At 40.5% G+C, this 19,557-nt stretch overlaps 1 protein-coding gene across 1 annotated transcript in view; it reads right to left on the bottom strand.

Moving 5' to 3' along the window:
- The window catches only part of LOC133554936 (proline-rich transmembrane protein 3), a 44,457-nt gene extending 28,383 nt beyond the window's left edge, over positions 1 to 16,074 (bottom strand). The window contains exon 1 of the mRNA XM_061904250.1: positions 15,941 to 16,074. The gene's annotated coding sequence lies outside the window, so the exon portion shown is untranslated. The remainder of the gene's footprint in view (positions 1 to 15,940) is intronic.
- Positions 16,075 to 19,557: the final 3,483 nt, after the last annotated feature.

Genomic DNA, 19,557 nt, shown 5'->3' with positions numbered 1-19,557 from the left:
AACTTAAGAGCGCCTCAACCTTAGATGTAACAATATGACAATTCCTTATCATGGTTATCGTGACGAACATTACCATGGTTGCCATTATTGTCTCGGTATTGTTGAATGAGTTAAAAAAAATACTTATACACGAACTGAAATATTTTGACCAAGTTATTAAAAATTAAAAAAATAACTACAATGTTAGAAAAGCCACTATTTTGCCTGTCTCTTATACTTCACTGATTGTGTTTGAGTCTTAGTATTCTGCTTTAAAGGCTTTTGTTGTTTTAAATATTGCTTTGTACTGTTACACTTTAAGATTTATTGAAATGAAAAGGGCATAACAAATAAAATATATTATTCATTATTTCTGTCGGGGGCTGTGGAATTTTAATGCACCGTAAAAAAACACCTGTCTCTTTTCCTTTAAGGTCAGATTGATCACTCTAAGAGAGCACAGCTTGTAGGTTCAATGCCCACAGTTAAATGGCTTAGTTGCTCAGACAGTAATGTGTTAATATGAGTTTAGATTGGGGTATGTTGTTTCATATTGGGGAAATACCTTAATGTCTCCTCTTTTCATGTAAGCATTTAAGCTAGCGAGCTGGCACCAGTCGTTAAATGAGTTTATCAAAGTGCAGTGCTAACCGTCAAGCGTTTTACCGGGTTTATCATTATTACGGTTAATCATTACATCCCGAGCCTCAACTTAAGAGAACTACAGAGGTCATTAAAAAGGGAAAACGAGCGCAAGATTTTACGGAACGAGAAAAGCAGCACACACTCTAGTCCAAAGACCAAAAAAAAGTCCATAGTCGAATAATGCATACTTTTTCAGTGATCACTCCATTAAAGGTTTTTTTGATATACTTTTAACGGTAGTTATTTCCCATTTCAGTTTTATCTCGATATTATTTGTATTTCCTGAACACATGATGGCTATTAGTGTTTCAAAAAGCACCAACTCGGCATGTCTAAAAAAGGAACGCAAATGGGAGCAAAAATCTTAAAAGTTAGGCTTTTATCAAAGACAGCAATCATAAATGAATACTTCAGTACATACACAATGTTGAAATATATAGTTATATTTTGATCAAAATGGGAAATAAATCACGCTACTCATAAACGGCGCGCGCAACAGCAACAAACATGGCATTTTAGACGCAAAGTTAAATCATGAAATGCAACCTTACCCGAGCAAAAATGATAAATATTTATCCGGGAGAGTCTTAATCCCAATGTCCTTGACTCAGCATAGGATTGTCTCTGTGATATGTAGAAAATTACTATATCCTAAGTATTCGAGTATACGTTCTCACGCAGTTACTGTTAGCTGCGGGCATTACACTACAGCCGTTTCTCACTCTTTCTTGTCTCTCCTTCTCCCGGAGACATAAAACAAGCGCACCTTCTTATATACGTCACATACTGTCGCACGTGCAACGTCATACGCTCTCGCGGAGGAGAGAGGTAGCGGCACGGGTAACATTAGCTGTGGTGCAGGCGGAGCGGTGCGAGTGGTAATACGAGAGAAAGAAGGTGCGAATCTGGTAACAAATGAAGGAAGAAAAATTAATTCCCAAGAAAAAACAGCACAGGGGCCATCGTCTGGTGGTGGTTTGGCTTCAAGCGGGAAGATGTTGAACCGACAACCGTAATATGTCATGTATGCGGCAAAAGGGTTGCTACAAAAAGTGGCAGCACTACTAATTTGTAGCATCATTTGAAAAGTCAACCGCTGGAGAATGAAGAGTGATTGAAACTCTGCATGTCAACATCTCGGCCGGTGTCACACCCACAAAATGCGAATGCCAGATGAACACCATATGAAAAAAATAGTCAACAACACAAGGAGATACGGTCCGCGGGAACCTACCACATAGTGCAGGACATACACTATTTGATTTCCTATTATGCAGCTCATTTTTATTTGATAGTTATTGAAATATCTTGCGTGACATCATGCACAAAAGTGCACTTTATTTGTTTAAAACTATTGTAGTGGCGTTCTGTACAAAAAGTGCACTTTAATTTAGTGTTGTTTTGATATGTCATCTTAGTGACATCATGCACAAAAGTGCACTAATAACTTGTTTTAAAATGTCTCTGACAATCTTGCACTTTGTGTTTTGGAAATGACATGAATGTTTGTGCCACTGCTTAATAACTGTTTAATAAATAGTTTTGTTAAATTTACTTCGTAGTGATTTCTCGCTTTGCATGAAAATTTAAAATAAGCATATATTAATGAAGTATGAACAAGAATGTTTTAATGTAGGCACATAGAATAATCATACTGGTGTGATTATATGCATCAAGTTCATTCAAGGCTAAGGCAAAATATTGAGATATATATTGTGTATCGTGATATGGCCTAAAAATATTGCGATATTAATAAAAGGCCGTATCGCCCAGCCCTAACCCAGCCACACACAAAGAAGTTGGACACCTCCATGCTTTTACACAATTCCATCTGTTTTGTCCTGTAGAATGGCATCCGGAGCACAAAATGTTTGATATGTCTGAGAACATGACTGACGTATAATCCTTGATATCACTCAAAACATTTTTTGGGATAAAGTATCGGGAACTATTCCAATTTGAATTTTTGCTTGTATGTGGTTTTCGCAGAAAGATTTAAGCCTCTTTTGTACTCAGATAGTTTTCGCGCTGCTTGCTGTACATCAGCTATCTTGGCTTGCTCGACCACCACTGCTTTTCTCTTCCAGCAAGAAGTCAGGTGTTTAAGGATTGGTTTGTTTATGAAGCTTGATGTTGTTTCTGTTATTTTAGGAGAGTTCATTGACAGTCATAATTTAGACAATTTGATCATAGTACTCGGTTTATTTTTAAGGCCAAAAATAGATATTCACTTAGTATTACTTTCTTTAAAACATTTATTCAGCATTTTTTAACTTTAGAAAGCTATATGGTTGAAACGGATAGTGAAGCTGAAAAACATAAACATACTGTAGATTGGAAGTCCTCAAATGCTTATTTTGAAAATTAAATTTTGTTTGTTTATTATTTATAAATTGTAATGTATTAAAATTTTCAGACATTGTGTTTTTATAGAACAGCCTTCCAGCTTGTATTTCCTAGTCTATTTCAATTAAGGGGAGAAAACTGTAATTTACGGGGATATAGATTTTTGAAATATGTAAAGTAAGAACGAATATAAAATACAAATTTATTCCAGTTTTAGGAGATACATGGTGGAACAAGCTCAATGATGAGTTGAAGAAAGGTGAAATAATTGAAAATTATAAAATATAGTAACAATTACTTTCATCACATTGATTTTTTTAACGTTGATGTTCAAGGCAATTTCAGTGAATGTATAGGATAGGCAAATATAACCTTTGGTTTCAGCCTATTCTTTTTTCGGTCATTCTTTTTATTTTATTTTGTGTGTTTATGTGTATGATTGTTGATAGGTATAACCTGTACTGTTAAACTGATCACACAAAATGGTTGATTGATAATATAGACTTATTTCATTCATTCATTTATAGATTATATGCAATCTGTTCTTGTGTTCCCTAACTTGAGTGTACATAAATGAACATGTGGGTTGTTGATCCCGACCTGGACATAATCTGGACTGGACCTGGTTTTAACACCCCTTTAAACAATCTAATTTCATTGACAACCTGGTCTGGTGAAGATACTGTCCTTTATTTTAAAAAAGAAATAAATGATAATAAATATTTTCTTAAAAAAAATAAAAAATAAAAAAATAAAAAAATAAAAACAATTACATAGAAACTAATAATTAATGGAAATGAGAAAAAAATAACTGTTAAAGGTTAGTAATATTAGTGGACCAGCAGCACACACAGTCATGTGTGATTCACACACTGTATCCCTGGCAGACTACATTGATAAATATTGTAGCAACCAGAATATTAATAACAGAAGGAAACATACTTTTTGTCTAAATGAGTGTGAATGAGTGAGAATGAGTGTAAATGGGGGTGGGGGTTTGGGTTGGGGCACTAACTGTTCAATCAACCAATCAATGTTTATTTATATAGCTCTAAATCACAAGTGTCTCAAAGGGCTAACTCAGGAGTCTCAAAACTCAATTCACCTGGGGGCCACTGTATGCAGAGTCTGGGTGAGGCTGGGCCGCAAGAAAAGATTTCTTAAACATTTTTTTTAGGTTATCAGGGACTGTTATTACTGACGGACAAATGTCGCTGTGTGACTGCAGCGAGGCACATAAGAAAACCCTCGTCTCCGTGGCAACGTCTCTGTCCCTTGCACTCATTTGCCGCTTTTCCACTAACGCAGGGGTAGGCAACCCAGAACGTTGAAAGCGCCATTTCGGACCCAAATAACAAAACGCTGTCAAGCGCCATTCATATAAAATCTGCAGGCCGCACTAACATTAAACTTTCATATTAAGGTGGGGGCCGCAATTGGCCCACGGGCCGCGTGTGTGAGACCCCTGGGCTAACTGTTGTAAGTGTATCTTGTGTTTAAACAAAAGTAAATAAATAAATAAAATAAATGAATAAAAATAAGTCACATGTCGGAACACCAGATATAGTCCGGAAAATACGGTAACCATTCACAGTCGCATTCATACCAGATTGTGTTCAATGTATCCAATTAACCTAACATGCATATTTTGGGTATGTGGGAGGAAGCCGGACTACCCGGAGAAAACATACAAACTCCACACACAGATGTTCAAGCGGAGATTTGATCTTGTGACTGTGTACTCACACAGTACGACCACTAGGCCACCCAGCTCTTGGAAAAGCAACGGCAGATCCAAAACGTTTGAAAAATAAATGATACAGATATCTTGAGATAAAACCGTTTTTGAGGATAAAAAAAAACAAAACAGAAACAAGTGTATGAAAGCGACCGTATGTGTCGGTTCCACAGCAGAACACAGGAGTTATTACTGCTGCTGTGTCCACTCGCCAGACAGATGATTGACTTGTTTGCACTGCCTTATGTAGGTGGACACATGAGGCTGTGAAGCGGCACATGGGCAGCAAGAGGCACACAGGGTGGGGAAATGGGAGGGACAGTATGTGCGGTTATCTTGGTATGTGCAGGGGGGGCAGCAGTGCGCGTCCAGGCCCGGGTATGACCGTTAAAAATTCCACACCTTGGAAAAACATGTGGATTTCCTCCATAATATTCTCCAGCTTCACCTATTTATTTGACCAATTTGGTCATCTGAATGTGTCTAATAATTCATCTTAAATTAATCTGTTAGATATGTGAAAAATAAACAGGACTATCCAGTAAATGATTCCACGGCTTGTTATCACAGCTGATACACAACTTTCCACACATTTAGCTTTTAAGTTAGCTCAAAGCCAGTTAAAGATGCCTCTCTTGTGGCGCTCTACAGCTTGGGGGAGGTGGAAAATCTTCAGCCTCGCAGCGAAGTCAAGAGAAGGCTCCATACAGAACCAATCGTGCTTGTTTTTGATTCCCTGCCCAAACGGATGTAAAGCTTAAAAGTGCAGATCCCCAAGGCATCTTTGACTGATGTCGTGGCCTCAGCTCAGAGGCCGAAGGTCAGTGTGGAGGGTGAGGTGTTTCAAGTGCCACACAGGCACACACACAAACACACACTGACACAAACAAACACATGCACACACACACGCACACACACATTCTTGAATTTGTTACCTTCTTGAGACCTGCCAAAAATGCCTACCTCTGTAGGACCACCCTTTCGAGATGTATGAAGATTTGTATATACAACATCAAAAAAAAAATATATATATGCTATACATAAAAGGTTGTTGTGAAAAGTGAGGTGGAATTTCACAAGAAAAACTTAGAATTTTGGCAGTTTTATAATAAAAGTCGTAATTTTACTCAACACAAGTCAAAAATGTACAATCAATCAATCAATGTTTACTTATATAGCCCTAAATCACTAGTGTCTCAAAGGGCTGCACAAACCACTACGACATCCTCGGTAGGCCCACATGAGGGCAAGGAAAACTCACACCCAGTGGGACATCGGTGACAATGATGACTATGAGAACCTTGGAGAGGAGGAAAGCAATGGATGTCGAGCGGGTCTAACATGATACTGTGAAAGTTCAATCCATAATGGATCCAACACAGTCGCAAGAGTCCAGTCCAAAGCGGATCCAACACAGCAGCGAGAGTCCCGTTCACAGCGGAGCCAGCAGGAAACCATCCCAAGCGGAGGCGGATCAGCAGCGCAGAGATGTCCCCAGCCGATACACAGGCGAGCAGTACATGGCCACCGGATCGGACCGGACTCCCTCCACAAAGGAGAGTGGGACATAGAAGAAAAAGAAAAGAAACGGCAGATCAACTGGTCTAAAAAGGGAGTCTATTTAAAGGCTAGAGTATACAAATGAGTTTTAAGGTGAGACTTAAATGCTTCTACTGAGGTGGCATCTCGAACTGTTACCGGGAGGGCATTCCAGAGTACTGGAGCCCGAAATGAAAACGCTCTACAGCCCGCAGACTTTTTTTGGGCTTTGGGAATCACTAATAAGCCGGAGTCCTTTGAACGCAGATTTCTTGCCGGGACATATGGTACAATACAATCGGCAAGATAGGATGGAGCTAGACCGTGTAGTATTTTATACGTAAGTAGTAAAACCTTAAAGTCACATCTTAATTTCACAGGAAGCCAGTGCAGGTGAGCCAGTACAGGCGTAATGTGATCAAACTTTCTTGTTCTTGTCAAAAGTCTAGCAGCCGCATTTTGTACCAACTGTAATCTTTTAATGCTAGACATGGGGAGACCCGAAAATAATACGTTACAGTAATCGAGGCGAGACGTAACAAACGCATGGATAATGATCTCAGCGTCTTTAGTGGACAGAATGGAGCGAATTTTAGCGATATTGCGGAGATGAAAGAAGGCCGTTTTAGTAACGCTTTTAATGTGTGCCTCAAAGGAGAGAGTTGGGTCGAAGATAATACCCAGATTCTTTACCGTGTCGCCTTGTTCAATTGTTTGGTTGTCAAATGTTAGAGTTGTTTTATTAAATAGAGTTCGGTGTCTAGCAGGACCGATAATCAGCATTTCCGTTTTTTTGGAGTTGAGTTGCAAAAAGTTAGCGGACATCCATTGTTTAATTTCATTAAGACACGCCTCCAGCTGACTACAATCCAGCATGTTGGTCAGCTTTAGGGGCATGTAGAGTTGGGTGTCATCAGCATAACAGTGAAAGCTAATACCGTATTTGCGTATGATGTCACCTAGCGGCAGCATGTAGATGCTGAAGAGTGCAGGGCCAAGGACCGAACCCTGGGGAACTCCACACGTTACCTTAACGTAGTCCGAGGTCACATTGTTATGGGAGACACACTGCATCCTATCAGTAAGATAAGAGTTAAACCAAGACAGGGCTAAGTCGGACATACCAATTCGTGTTTTGATACGTTCTAATAAAATATTATGATCGACAGTATCGAAAGCAGCGCTAAGATCGAGGAGCAGCAACATAGATGACGCATCAGAATCCATCGTTAGCAATAGATCATTAGTCATTTTTGCGAGGGCTGTCACCGTGGAGTGATTTGCCCTGAAACCGGATTGAAAGGTTTCATATAGATTGTTAGACGCTAAGTGTTCATTTAACTGCTCCACAACAATTTTTTCGAGGATTTTTGAAATAAAGGGAAGGTGAGACACCGGTCGGTAGTTTACCATGAGGTCAGGATCGAGGTTAGGTCTTTTAAGAAGAGGATGAATAACCGCTTTTTTGAATGCAACGGGAACAGTGCCCGAGGAGAGTGATAAGTTTATAATATTTAGCACTGATGGACCTAATAATACAAAGAGCTCCTTGATCAGTTTCCCAGGAAGAGGGTCAAGTAAACATGTTGTTTGTTTTATTCCATTTACATGTTGTAACAATTCCTCTAATGTTATTTCCTCAAAACGAGAGAAACTATTTTGGAGGGCAGTATCCGCCGTATATACCATCGTATCAGTGTTAATAGAACCCCGTTGTAGCTGGGACGCATTGTCTTTAATCTCCTTTCTAATGACTTCAATTTTCATACTAAAGAATTGCATAAAGTCATCAGCTGAGTGGGTGGAGCTACTGGAAGGAGTCCCTTGTTGGGTTAGCGATGCTACCGTACTAAACAAAAATTTAGGATCGTTTTTATTACGGTGGATGAGATTTGAGTAATATTTAGCTTTAGCTAAGGTAAGCATGCGTTTATAAGTTATTAAACCATCACTCCATGCTTGATGGTGCACCTCAAGTTTAGTCGTGCGCCATTTGCGTTCCAGCTTTCTGCATAACAATTTCTGAGCTCTAGTTTCTTCTGTAAACCACGGGGTGCGCTTTTTTGGAGCCTTTTTTAACTTTAGCGGTGCTATGTTATCAATGGTTTCGCGCAGGGCGTCGTTAAAGTTGTTAGTGAGGTTATCAATAGAGCCCACATACTTTGGGAATGGTGCCATTACCGAGGGCAGTAGGTCAGCAAGAGTTGTCGTTGTGGCCGTATTAATGTTGCGGGTGCTATAGCAGTTATTATTATTATTAGTTTGACGAACATGCGTCTGAACCTCGAATTTTATAAGGTAATGATCGGACAATACTTTAGTGTACGGGAGTATCGTAACTTTGGAAACGGTGATACCCCTGACAAGCACTAGGTCTATCGTATTACCCTTGCGATGCGTGGGTTCATTTATTATTTGTGTGAAACCACAGCTATCAATTATAGTCTGGAGCGCTACGCACGGTGGGTCCGATGGGGTATTCATATGGATATTAAAGTCCCCCATTATGATTATGTTATCGGCGTGTGTCACTAGATCAGCAACGAACTCTGAGAATTCATTGATAAAGTCCGAATAGGGCCCTGGGGGGCGGTAGATAACAGCCAGGTGTAGAGGGAGCGGTGTGACAGACTTCATAGTAAGCACCTCAAACGATTTATATTTATTATTTATGTTAGGACTAAGGTTAAAGTTTTCGTTGTATATTAGTGCGACCCCCCCACCCCTTTTAAGCGGACGGGCAATATGCGCATGTGTAAAGTTAGGAGGACATGCCTCATTTAGCGCAAAAAAGTCGTTTGGTTTAAGCCAGGTTTCGCTGAGACCGATGACGTTAAGATTGTTGTCTCTGATAATATCATTAACTAACAACGTTTTGGGAGACAATGATCTTATGTTTAAAAAACCTATATTATAGGTAGTGGGCTGTTTTAGGGAGTTTTTGATCAAATTATCCGTAGTAGCAATATTAATAATGTTGTGTTTATTATGCCCAGTGCATTCAGTATAATTACGACCATATCTAGGAATTGATACGACGGGAATTTTCCGATTGTTTGATTGTTGCTTTGATAAACTGCACGCATCATGGTTAGCCACCTCAGTAACGGGGATTTTCCGATTGTTTGTTTGTTGCTTTGATAAACTGCACGCATCATAGTTAGCCACCTCAGTAAAACACATGTCCAACTCTGAAACACTCAAAGCAGAAAAAACTTGTTCTAATTTAACAGACTCCTTACCCAGACCAGTAGTCTCGCATATTTTATTTAAATCCGGCTGCAGGATGGAGGGAAGTGGTGTTCTGTGGGGATTAGCCTTATGCTTTGTTTTAAGCCCCGCTCGGCATCCGCGTCTCCGATCACACCGCTGGCGTCTGCTCCGTAGACGGCCCCCGCTGCTACTAGACTCCGCTGCTTCACAGGCCGCTGGATGTAGCCGCCGAAGTATTCCCATGCTAGGTAGCACGTCGAACAAGCACGCGTCTATCAGTCCAAAACGTCCCGATATGTCCATATCCAGAAGTGTCTGGCGGTCGTATGTGATCACGGAGTGACCACGATGCGAGCCAGCCATGAAGTCTGCAGAACTGTCCGGCATTTCCGCCAAATGTTCCATCTTTAGCAAGAGCTCCGCAGTGTCGCAGCCCGTCCGGGCGCCGCCATCTTGCTTCAAGAAAAACTGTCGCAATTTTACAGGAAAAGCTTCAAATTTTGGCAGTTTTATGAAAGAGAGTTTTATAAGGGAGCTTTCAAATTTTGGCAATATTATAATAATAATGGGAATTTTACTTAGCAAAATTATGACTCAAAAAATGTCATTGTTTTTTACAAGAACACCAAAAAATTGGCAATATTGTGATAAAAGTCAGAATGTTATATGACAAATGTTGCCAGATTGCATTAAAAAGTAATGTGTGAAATGTGAACTATATTTATATAGCGCTTTTCTCTAGTGACTCAAAGCGCTTTACATAGTGAAACCCAATATCTAAGTTACATTTAAAGCAGTGTGGGTGGCACTGGGAGCAGATGGGTAAAGTGTCTTGCCCAAGGACACGACGGCAATGACTAGGATGGCGGAAGCGGGAATCGAACCTGCAACCCTCAAGTTGCTGGCACGGCCACTCTACCAACCGAGCTATGCCGAGCTATGTTTTACATTAAAAAAAAAAAAGTACCGGTAATAATTTTACGAGAAAATATTGCAATATTACAGAAACAAAAATAATATGAGAAATTGTTCCCAATTTTATAAGAAAAAAGTCGACACATTGTAGGGAAAAGACTGCTTTTAGTTAATTTATATATCTTTTGTATTTTTTGTTTGTAATTGTTTTTTAATCTTCATTATTTACTTCAAGTTATTACAGTGTGTCTCCATATACATGTTTTTTACAACATTTTGGACAAAGGGGGCGCATTTTCATTTCTTACACACACTTGTTATTACATATGTTGGCCAAAGGGGGAGCACTTCAATTTTTTTTTACACACACTTGTTATTTCATATGTTGACCAGAGGAGACCATTTTTAAAACCGGCACACAGTCGATTTAAAAAATCCCTCCTTTTTGGGACCACCCTAATTTTGATAGATTTCCCCACAAGGGGTTCAAACAAGACTTTTTCTATTAGATGCAATGGTTTTCCGTATTGGGACCATGATTTTGGTCCTAACTTGACCTCAAGGTCATTTTCCTTGTTAATGTCTCAAGAAGGGTAGAAATACAAGATCGCACACACACACAACACACACACACACACACACACACACACACACACACACACGCACGCACGCACACACATGCATACACAAACACACACACACACACACGCACGCACACACAAACTGTGCTCCAACATAGTTCCCCCCATTGCTGCAAATATTGACACACGAGCGAGCCCATATAGACGTTTTAGCAGTCTTTATTGTCTACACAAATCCACTACGAAAGAATATGTTCAGGTGTTTAAATAAGTAGCCCCCCCACATTCCAGGTGACGCACCACGAGTGCAGCAGCTGCTAAATCATGTCCAATCCCACAAAAGACTGTCAGGAAAAGACATTACCCACATCCCAAATCCTAAAGTGTAGTCCTGTAGTTAGAGAGTGAACCACAACTCTCGCTGTTGCAGCTGTATGCAGTAAAAGGTGTTAAGTGAAGTGTTGTGTGGCAAATGTTGACCGTAAAAATACTGTCAAATACATGTAAATATAGTGATGCACAACTTAAAACAAGAAATGGAGCCTTTAAAAGGATTGGATTATGTTTAATACTAAGTGGGGTTGTTGAACTAGCCTACTCATGGTGGATTATGTTTTATTTCTCAGTGCTCTGAAAATGTATTAGAAGTTCTGTCATGACGGCGAGAAAATATTGCAGTACACTGCTGCCAGTATATAAGCCTCCAAGGTAAGCCATTACTTAGTTAATCAAAGCTGCACATTTGCTACATCTGTAAAGTCTTTAAAACACATTTTATGCAAAGGCTTTTTTTAACAACCACAAACTAGTGCTGTCAAACGATTATATTCTTAATCAGAGTATTCGCATTTTTGCATTTTAATTCTAATCACAGTAAATTACTTGCGTGCAAAGTTTAAATTAACTTTTAAAAAGACCCCACTATTTGGACACAAATGCAATTTGATTGTCAGAATGTCATACAAGAACATTCTTTAAATCTTTTACTTGAATATGCGCCATTTATTTTCTCAAAACTTGCTCAAACTTTGTATTTTAAATTTAAATTAGCCAAGGAGCACACCAGTCGGTGTCTCCTGAGTCCTCAATGGTCTTTGCACTGACGTATGCATTGACCTGATCACTGACCATGAAGCAACCTGCTCTGCCTTTCAGGTAACCATCTGTCATTACGATTAAGGAGCATGTGATGTCAAAACCAATTATGGCGATTAATCTGTGTTTATACATCAATAATGTGATGATGTTTTGCGATTAATCGCATAAGCACTGTTTTTCAACCTTTTTTGAGCAAAGGCACATTTTTTTCATTGAAAAAATCCTGAGGCACACTACACGCAGAAATCATTAAAAGACGAACCTCAGTAGCCAATATCGATGACTACAAAGCCGTTCTCGCAATTGTTGGATATGAATTTAGACCATAACGAAGCATGCATGACTACAGCTCTTTTTTGGTGTTTTCCTGGGGGACGGCGTGGCGCATGCCAGCAACCTGAGGGTTCCTGGTTCAATCCCCACCTTCTACCAACCTCATCACATCCGCTGTGTCCTTGAACAAGACAATTCACCCTTGCTCCTGATGGGTTGTGGTTAGGGCCTTGAATGGCAGCTCCCGCCATCAGTGTGTGAATGGGTGAATGTGGTAATAGTGTCAAAGCGCTTTGAGTACCTTGAAGGTAGAAAAGCGCTATACAAGTACAACCCATTTACCATTCCTGTGTATAGTGTTTTAGTCCTTGTCTTGCGCTCCTATTTTGGTGTTTTTTCCAGTTTTGTTGGTATTTTCCTGTTGCAGTTTAATGTCTTCCTTTAGCATTATTCCCCACACCTGCTTTGTTTTCGCAATCCAGACAGTTTAAGTTGTGTGGACGTTTTCTTTCTTTGTGGGGACATTGTTGATTGTCATGTCATGTATGGTGTGCTCTGTGGACGCCGTCTCTGCTCCTCACACTGTAAGTCTTTGCTGTCGTCCAGTCCAGCATTTTGTGTTTTGTTTACATTGCAGCCAATTCAGTTTTAGTTTCGTTTTGCACAGCCATCCCTAAGCTTCAATGCCTTTTCTTAGTGGCCTTCGCGTTTTGTTTATTTTTGGTTTAAGCATAAGATACCTTTTTACCTGCACCCTGCCTGCCGCTGTCGCCTACATAGCGTAATCATGACACGACGTGTTCCTGACATCTACAAAGCAATTAGCTACCTGCTGCCACCAACTGATATGGAAGAGTACAACATGGTTACTCTGCCAAGCTCTAGGCAGCACAGACACTTAACAACGGCACATTATTTACGGATTATAACTACTAGTGTGCAAAAAATATTTTTAACCCAATGACAATCTCCCACGGCACAGCAGACTGTATTGCACTAGTGTGCCGCAACACTGAGTTAATGTATTAACTTTGACAGCCCTACTTAAATGATAACTTTATCCCAGACCACAAATCTTTCCTAAGTTGCATCAGGCGAAAGATGAAGCCTTTTTGTCCTGCCGTTGGATCAGGGTGTGTTGTTATTCTTGAGAATTGAGTTCATCTGGCGGGTTCTGCATGACATCCAGTAGCACATTGGACCAGTTTCCTTTCCCTGCAGGATGAGCTCAAATGTCCCTGAATAATAATTCTCCAACACGTTGATACTACACAAACTTGTGTGGATGTGTTGCAACAGCATACAACACACAACATGTTGCATACTTGTTGCTGGTTTAAGTGCATATATATTTTCACCCTCTCTCTCCGTGCTGTAAGGCCGTTTCAATTTCCTGGCTTATTGTTTGGGCTATTTTGGTTTTCCATCCAATCTAATGAAACCAAAGAAGCTGCTGGCTTCAATGGTGACTGTGAGAGATGAGATATATGAAACCAACCCATAGCTCATTAAACTTAGCTTTATATGAAGACTGGATTCTCCAGTGATAATTTCTTCTTACTTCTAACGACTGAAACCCGTCAACTAAGCAGCACCCCTTTCAGGCAGGCAGCAACAAAAAAAAAAACAAATGAGAAAACTTACTGCAGGGCTGTTCCGTTATTTTGCATAAAATTAATTATGGTGCACCTGATGGCATGTCCTAAACAATCAAGAGGGCACTTTAAACATGTTTATATTACCGTATTTTTCGGACTATAAGTCACAGTTTTCTTCATAGTTTGGCCGGGGGTGCGACATATACTCCGGAGCCACTTATGTGTGAAATTATTAACACATTACCGTAAAATATCTAATTTGCGGAAGAGACAAAGAAAATGTCAGCAATCGTCAGACACACGTCAGCAATCGTCAAATACACAAAAAGAATTTGGCGGGGGAGGGTCATCGCAGAAGTGCATTGTGGGTCATGAAATGCTAACTGCTAAATGCTACTGCCGTAGCTATTAAAATGGATCATTTTATCGTTGGCGGTAACTTATAAAAACTGAGCTATTAAAATGGATCATTTCAACATTGGCGGTAACTTATAAAAACTGAGAAGGGCCGAACAAAAACTGGACCGAAAAGGAAATCATGTACTGCAGATTACAGGCTGGACGTAGTGAAATATACAGCAGAAAACGACAAGAGGAAGCGACGCATACCTTTGGAGTTGGCAGAGTTGTTTAGAAGCCACATCGAGGAAGAAGATTTCATCGGATTTATCAATTAGGAGTGACAGATTGTTTGGTAAACGTAAAGCATGTTCTATATGTTATAGTTATTTGAATGACTCTTACTACAATATGTTACGTTAACATACCAGGCACGTTCTCAGTTGGTTATTTATGCGTCATATAACGTACACTTATTCAGCCTGTTGTTCACTATTCTTTATTTATTTTAAAATGCCTTTCAAATTTCATTCTTGGTGTTGGATTTTATCAAATAAATTTCCCCCAAAATGCGACTCCAGCGCGACGTATATATGTTTTTTCCTTCTTTATTATGCATTTTCGGCCGGTGGGACAATTACTCCGGAGCGATTTATAATCCAAAAAATACGGAATAGCCTTAAAACAGACTAAAATGACAGACGACACAGGTCAGTTTTTTGTTTTGATCAGCATCCACGAGAACTGTTAAAATTCTATATATCTGTGGGTCTTCCTTCTGAAATTTTTCAATAAAGTCAACATTTCCTGTATTCTCGTGCATTTTAACACCATATTAGCACCAGATATTTCAAACTGGTTCTGTTTAATGGGAAAATTGTCGTTTTCTCGGTCCGAATAGCACATTTTGTTGGAGGCTCCCATTAAAAACAATGTAAATATGTGATAAGCCATCAACAAGTGACGTCATCGTCTGCGACTTCCGGTAAAGGCAGGGCTTTTCTGTTAGCAAGCAAAAGTTGCGAACTATATCGTGGATGTTCTCTACTAAATCTTTTCAGCAAAAATATGGCAGTATCGCGAAATGATCAAGTATGACACATAGAATGGACCTGCTATCCCGGTTTAAATACGAAAATCTCATTTCAGTAGGCCTTTAACATGCGTTTTGGCTCCTAAGAACGCACTTTTAGCACGTTTTGGCACCTGTGGGCACTTAAGCAAGCGTTTGGGCACCTAAGAGAGCACTTCAGCTGTAAATAAATAGCATACTATCTAAAAAAATAAACAAATGTAGAAAATTTAGTTAAATGTCAGTCTCCAATCAATGTGCATTCATATTTTACTAATATTGTACCTGTGTTCATTCGGTCATCACATTATTGTAAAAATAAAATCACGATGATGTCATCTTTTTAATTTTCTTTTATACTACTGTTTTCAGACTGCAAGGCCCTTCATATAATTTCCAGATCCCCGGTCACCACTTAGAAAAATAATCTCCCTCCGCACGCAAATGTGTTTCCCGCTTTTAATAAAAAACACACAAACCATGCCCACACTTCAGAGCAAGTGGGGAAACGCTATCATAGTGGATGTCCTCCTATAGCGGCACGACGCAAAGACACTCTCCATAAATATTTGAGCAGAAGTCAGCCATAGGATCACGAACATACCTGCTGCCTGTGCTGCTCCTATGAGGGTAGGCCATGGTGGTCGCTGCGACGAAGGTACCCACGGACCACCGATGGTTGTCGCAGGGAGGGAATCACTCTGCCGCACTACCCAGACCCACTCTCCTCAGCTAATGCGAAGAAAGCGGGCGAGAGAGCGAGCGAGCGAGAGAGAGAGAGAGAGAGAGAGAGAGTGACGCCCCCCCCCCCCCCCAGAAGGCTCCATCCATGAGTCTACCTCCCCTCCCTATCTCCACAGCCGAATATGCTCGATTGCTGACCTTAGTACTCGTTCACGCAACATCCACCATGCAGCCACAAAACGTGGTGACGTTTGGGTATAGAAGCAGTATTTTGGTGCATGGAAGTTTCATGAGGTTGCAGGTATATCAATATCAAATTATATGCGTACTTTGCCAGAGGACATCAAGGTGGAATATGAGCTGGCCTCCATCATACCCAGTCCTCATGCTGCGCCGTGGAGCGGTGCCCACTTTTCACCCCCGCCCGCCGACTTGCCTTTCGAGGTGCAATAATAACACTCCTGCTTGAACAAATGCACGCACTGTGCAATAAAGACCCACTAGATCAGGAGTCTCAGACATGCGTCCCGTGGGCCAATTGCGGCCCGCGAGACGTTATTTTGCGCCCCTCACCTTAATATGAAAGCTTAATGTTAGTTTTGCCCGCGAGTTTTAAAGGCCTACTGGAATGAGATTTCCTTATTTAAACGGGCGTAGCAGGTCCATTCTATGTTTCATACTTGATCATTTCGCGATATTGCCATATTTTTGCTGAAAGGATTTAGTAGAGAACATCCACGATAAAGTTCGCAGCTTTTAGTGCTAAGAGAAATGCCCTGCCTCTACTGGAAGTCGCAAACGATGATGTCACCCGAGTGGGGGCTCCTCACATCCATCCATCCATTTTCTACCGCTTATTCCCTTTCGAGGTCGCGGGGGGCGCTGGCGCCTATCTCAGCTACAATCGGGCGGAAGGCAGGGTACACCCTGGACAAGTCGCCATCTCATCGCAGGGCCAACACAGATAGACAAACAACATTCACACTCACATTCACACACTAGGGCCAATTTTAGTGTTGCCAATCAACCTATCCCCAGGTGCATGTCTTTGGAAGTGGGAGGAAGCCGGAGTACCCGGAGGGAACCCACGCATTCACGGGGAGAACATGCAAACTCCACACAGAAAGATCCCGAGCCTGGATTTGAACCCAGGACTGCAGGAACTTCGTATTGTGAGGCAGACGCACTAACCCCTCTGCCACCGTGAAGCCTAACATATTCACATTATATTTAATGGAAGCCTCGGACCGAGAAAACGACAATTTCCCCATTAATTGGAGCGAAGATGAAAGATTCGTGTTTGAGGATATTGATAGCGACGGACTAGAAAAAAAACAACAAAAAAACACACGATTGCATTTGGACAGATTCCGATGTTTTTAGACACATTTACAGGTTAATTATGGGAAATCTCTTATATTTCTATTGTGTTGCTAGTGATTTAGTGAGTTAAATAGTACCTGATAGTCGGAAGGGTGTCTCCACGGGTGTCTTGACGCGCAGTGTCTCAGGGGAGTCGACGGCAGCCATGGACGGCACAAGCTCAGCTTTTATCCGGTAAAAACTGACTTTTTAACCACAATTTTCTCACCGAAACCTGCTGGTTGACATTTGTTAGGGATCCATGTTGGCTTGACCGCGCTCTGATCCACAGGAAAGTTTCAGCTCCAGGAATTTTAAACAAGGAATCACCGTGTGTTTGTGTGGCTAAAGGCTAAAGCTTCCCAACTCCATCTTTCTACTTTGACTTCTCCAATATTAATTGAACAAATTGCAAAAGATTCAGCAACACAGATGTCCAAAATACTGTGTAATTATGCGGTTAAAGCAGACGACTTTTAGCTGTGTGTGTGTGCAGCGCTCATACTTCCTAAAAACCCCTGACGTCTTGCTTACACATCATCATTATGCGACGTTTCGAAGACAAAACTCCCGGGAAATTTTAAATTGTAATTTAGTAAACTAAAATGGCCGTATTGGCATGTGTTGCAATGTTAATATTTCATCATTGATATATAAACTATCATTGATATATAAACTATCAGACTGCGTAGTAGTGGGTTTCAGTAGGCCTTTAAATGAATGGCGCTTGACAGCGTTGTGTGCGGAGGTGAAGAAATCTACCAATCACGGTGTGGTATGTGGCTCTCAAGGGCTGAACATTGACGTCACTTGTGTGATGCAAGCAGAAAAACGTTTTGCCAACCCCCCGACGATTTTTGTTATTTGGGTTCAAAATGGCTCTTTCAGCATTTTGTGTTGCCTACCCATGCGTTAGTGGAAAAGCGGCAAAATGAGTGAAAGCGACAGAAATGTTGCCATGGAGACGAGGGTTTTCTTACGTGCCTGGTTGCAGTCACACCGCGACACCTGTCCGTCGGTAATAACAGTCCCCGATAACCTGGACCATTTCAAACCGTTATTAGTTTTTTTAAATTGTTTAATTTGCATTGCCTCACAGTACTTAATTCTCATCTTTTCATTGATATTGTGATTTTATTTTGTGTTGAAAGTAAAAATAAAGACATTTAAAAAAATTTTTTTAAGAAATCTTTCCTTGCGGCCCCCGCCCCACCCAGACTCTGCATCCAGTGGCCCTCAGGTAAATTGAGTTTGAGACCCCTGCACTAGATAGAGTGGATGTTCTTCTTGGTCGCATACAGCCATTATTTGTTTCTGTGCACTGTGGAGTGAGATCCTAAAATAACCTGTGCATGGCACAGGATTTCCCTAATGCTATTACTTTGTAACTGAGCCAGCAGAAAACACCGCGAGGGCTTAAAACATGAAGAAGGAGACTCATCAGGATGATAACATGTTCCTGCCGCTGAAAACCATCCCCACAGCATGATGCTGCCACCGCCATGCTTGGCTGTAGGGATGGTATTGGCCTGCTAATGAGCGGTGCCTGGTTTCCTCCAAACATGACGCCTGGCATTCATGCTAAAGCACAGGTGTCAAACACAAGGCCCGGAGGCCACATCATTTTATTTGGCCTGCGAAAGACTGGAACAAATGGGTTTCAATTAAATCATTTTTTTTTTTTTACTCAAATAATTTGAAAAAAAAAAGCATATTTTAAACTTTAATATTATCTGATATTACCAATGATATTATATAGTGCAGGGGTCAGCAACCCGCGGCTCTTTCGCCCACCCCCAGTGACTCCCTGGATAGTAGGCTAATATAGGTAATATAGTCACTTATATCATGTGTTGTCTTCATTATAAGACTCTTAGTCATTTTGATAGTAGGCCAATATAGGTAATATAGACACTTACATCATGTGTTGTCTTCATTATAAGACTTTTAAAGTCATTTTAATAGTAGGCTAATATAGACACTTACATCATGTGTTGTCTTCATTATCAGACTTTTAAAGTAATGTCGATAGTAGGCTAATATGGACACTTACATTATGTGTTGTCTTCATTATAAGACTTTTAAACTCATTTTAATAGTAGGCTAATATAGACACATCATGTGTTGTCTTCATTATAAGACTTTTAAAGTCATTTTAATAGTAGGTTAATATAG

This window comes from Nerophis ophidion, linkage group LG06 (assembly GCF_033978795.1).
Source record: "Nerophis ophidion isolate RoL-2023_Sa linkage group LG06, RoL_Noph_v1.0, whole genome shotgun sequence".
NCBI classification, from domain to species: domain Eukaryota; kingdom Metazoa; phylum Chordata; class Actinopteri; order Syngnathiformes; family Syngnathidae; genus Nerophis; species Nerophis ophidion.
The sequence above is the reverse complement of the archived record's forward strand: the minus strand, read 5'-3'. Positions and strand labels throughout refer to the sequence as shown.